Source organism: Catharus ustulatus, chromosome 6, assembly GCF_009819885.2.
Source record: "Catharus ustulatus isolate bCatUst1 chromosome 6, bCatUst1.pri.v2, whole genome shotgun sequence".
Taxonomy (NCBI): Eukaryota; Metazoa; Chordata; class Aves; order Passeriformes; family Turdidae; genus Catharus; species Catharus ustulatus.
Genome location: NC_046226.1, coordinates 47,014,481 through 47,018,187, shown reverse-complemented (window position 1 = coordinate 47,018,187; position 3,707 = coordinate 47,014,481).

Here is a 3,707-nt window from a genome sequence, read left to right as displayed (position 1 = left end):
GCATCCCAACTGGACTGTGAGGATTAATTAAAGTTTGCAATGCATTGTGAGTACCTTGTATGCCATTGAAGTGGAAATTATTGTTTGTTACAGCCAGTCCGAACACCATCTGGGATTTCCATGTTCCTGTTTAAGCTCAGTTGAAGGTTACCAAGCTTGACCCGGCACCATGAACAAAAGATTAGTGTTGCAGTCTCTGGTTCTGTGTTTGGTGCTGTGTCCATCCCCTGTGTAAGTCTGCATACATCACAACAAGCTATGCTCAGCACACTCCAAGGGATTTTCTATAGCTGTAAGCCTGAGACATCCCTTTTTCTGCACTTGCACTCTGGTATGGGTTGGATCCATGAAGCAGTGGATCCTTTTGGCCTTCTCCACTGTCAACCCTGCTTACAACGAACTTCAAGTGAGCTTGGCAAGACTGTGTATGAAATGATGGTGGAACGGGGCTCTGCATTTCACAAAAGATGTTTATTCCCATGCAACAGACCTGTCTTTTTATGTGGCATTCAAAGTCTCATAGGGACATGCCAAAAAAGGGCTGCCCGAGATCCAAGCCAGTAGTGGAAGTGATGCAGACCACCCCACAGTATTCTTGTATTTTCATAATACCTACAAAACTTAACCCAAAACCTGTTTTGCCAGTTCACTGGCAAAGAGATCCTCTGCAGGGCCAAGTGAAGATCTCTGAAACAGATAAATCTCAACTGTGATTTATTACTCTGCTTTTATACACCAATTTTTGTATAAATAAGAGTACATTTTAAAACCTTCTTGTGACTTTACTGTTTTTGTCAGCCACAATAAGCCAATGAGGTTAAATGACTGTGGAAACTCGCCCACTATCAAGCTAGATACTCAAAATGTCATAAAATGTTACCATTCAACCCACTTGTGAGCTTTCCCTGGGGAAGAGATGAAGTAGCAGGGTTTGTAGCTTACTTCCTAACTGAAGGATTCAAGCAGGTACCTTACATAAAACACTGGGAGGCCTGGCCTTACGAATAGTGCGCATTTTTCACACCTGTAGTTCTCTCACCTCACTAAGGGCTGCCATTTACATGTTTAAAGTGCCATCTGACAGGTTTCAGAGTCAGATCCCAAAGCTGAGTGCTAAATAAACACCTAATGAAAGTTGGACATTATCCACCTGAGCTTTGTGTTCCCTCGCTTTCCCCATAGCATCGGACTCTCCTCAGCCATTGAAGTATCCCTTCTGGGTTTCTGAACAAGCACAGGATTAATTTGGCAGGAATTCGGCCAAACTGTTCCTCAGTGAGGGCAGCATCATGTGCATTACTCTCCTCCTCTGCCACCTTGAGACACTGGTTTCTGATTTTATGAAGAAAAGCTTAGGTGGTACCTACACTTTCATATTCTGTAGCCAGCCTAGGGAAAAATGTCTATTTGATAACTTTCAAGCAATCCCAATATGTGGATCTGTATTTGTTTGTCTCCACACATCCACAACCAGCTGTCTGGTTTTAATCAATTTTTACCTAATGTCTTCAGAGATATGAAGCTATTAAAAATCCATAAAAAGAGGCAAATGGGCCTATCACAAATCTGAAGGGTAGATGAAGAACTGGGAACAACAGAGAAGAGACTCGAAATGAGAATGAAAGAATGATACAGGAGAAAATTATGTCTAAATGTTTATTACAAGATAAACGCAATTTATTGTCATTATAGCTTCTTTGATTACCTTTCAACCTTTTCTTAACGATGCCCATATGTTGCAAATAAGAGGGTTTTATGACTTTTGTTGTCTCACCTTTCCCACGGCTTGCACTCCCGCTTTAAAATTACGCCGCCACCAGCGCTTGCCCGCCTGCTGGCGGCGCTCCCCGGGGAAACCCCGGCCGGAGCCGCCTGTCGTTCCGGACACGTGCGCCAGGTGGCGCTGCCGCCACCGCCGCTTCCCGCAGCCACCGATTCAAGGGCCGGGGAAGGCTGGTTTAACAACAAATCATTGGCGAAAAAAAATCTCAGAACGGCTTAAAATGGTAAATAAAGGTCACTTACTAGATTCTGTGCGGGTTGCCTGAGAACAGTAATAAAATAGGAAAATAAAAATGAAGTTAGTGGCAGCATCGTCAGGAAGGGACAATGCTCGTTTTAGTTACTGCGCATCTCCGTACAGGGAAAACAAATTATTGTTACTGTTTTCTTTTCTGGTGATACAATTTTCATAGAGACAATCTTGTCTTCTGTCAGATCTCTTTGAAATTATTGCGACTAGATGAGATCTTGGAATGAAATCCATGGTGAGTAAAACTGTAACTGCTCATGACTCACCCAAAACTAATTTCGTAGCTTGTGTGGTTATAGGTGTAAGAATACCAATGAAGCTTGTTAACACTCTCTTCCTTCCATCCTGCCCTCATGATGTCACGACTGTACTGTTGTAATAATGTCAAGACTTTCTATCTGCAGAGGAAGACTTGGGGGTGCTGGTTGATGACAAACAGAACATGAGCCAGCAGTATGTGCAAAGCCAACCGTGTCCCAGGCCGCACCAAAAGGAGTGTGGCCAGCAGGGTGAGGAATTGATTCTCACCCGTTACTCCACTCTTGTGAGACCCCACCTGGAGTACTGCACACACCTCTGAGGTCCCCAGTGTAAGAAGGACATGGAACTGTCGGAGCAAGTCAAGAGAAAGGTTATGAAAATAATAAGGGGACTGAAACACCTGCCCTACAAAGGCTGAGAAAGTGGGGGCTGTTCAGCCTGGGGAAGAGAATTTTGTGAAGAGACCTAACAGCAATGTTGGTATCTGAATGGGGCTACAGGGAAGCTGGAGAGGGACTCCTTGTAAGGAGCTGTAGTGACAGGACAAGGAATAATGGGTACAAACTGGAAGAGTGGAAATTTATTGTAGATATCAGTAAGGAATTCTTTAGTGTGGGGATGGCAAGGCACTGGCACAGGCTGCCCAGAGAAGCTGTGGATGCCCCACCAGGGCAGTGCTCAAGGCCAGGCTGGACGGAGCTTGAACAACCTGCTCGAGGGGGAGGTATCCATGCCAAGGGGGTTGGAACCGGATGATCTTTAAGGCTCACTACAACCCCATAACGTTCTACCATTCTGTGGAGTAAAAAAGATATGACACGGTTGCCACTGCAAGAAGATGGAAAGTGGAGGCGAAAAAGAAAAAAAAAACAAAAAAAACGCTGGTGCTATATTTGGAGCGTTCCTAATTGCACTGTTCTATTTCCAGCTGCCGAAATCCACGCTAGCTAGAATTTTAATTAAGGGCTAAAATTGTGCAGCAGATCCTGACAACAGGAAACAGCCCTAACAACGGGAAACAGTTATGTTATTTAAATAGGCTTTGAAATAATCAGACTTTATCTCCCGAAGCAGCACTCGGATGAATATTAAAGCTGCTTTTGTTCTCCCGGAAAGGGCTGCACTTGATCAGCAAGCTCTGGGAAACCACGGGGGCCAGGGCAGTGAGTCGTTCCCGTTCCCACACGGTCCCCACGGCTGGCAGAGGGGCCGGGGACGCTCCGCACACCCCGCGCTGTCCCCGGGACGCCCCGGCCGAGCGGGAGCGGCGCTCCCGGCCCAAGATGGCGGCCTGAGGCGCCGCGCCCGCCCCGCCTCCGCCGCAGCGCCGCGGCGCCCCCTACCGGCCGCGGCACCCCCGCAGCGCCGCGCTCCGCTGCGGCGGCCGCAGCGCGGGACAGCGCATGCGCAAGAC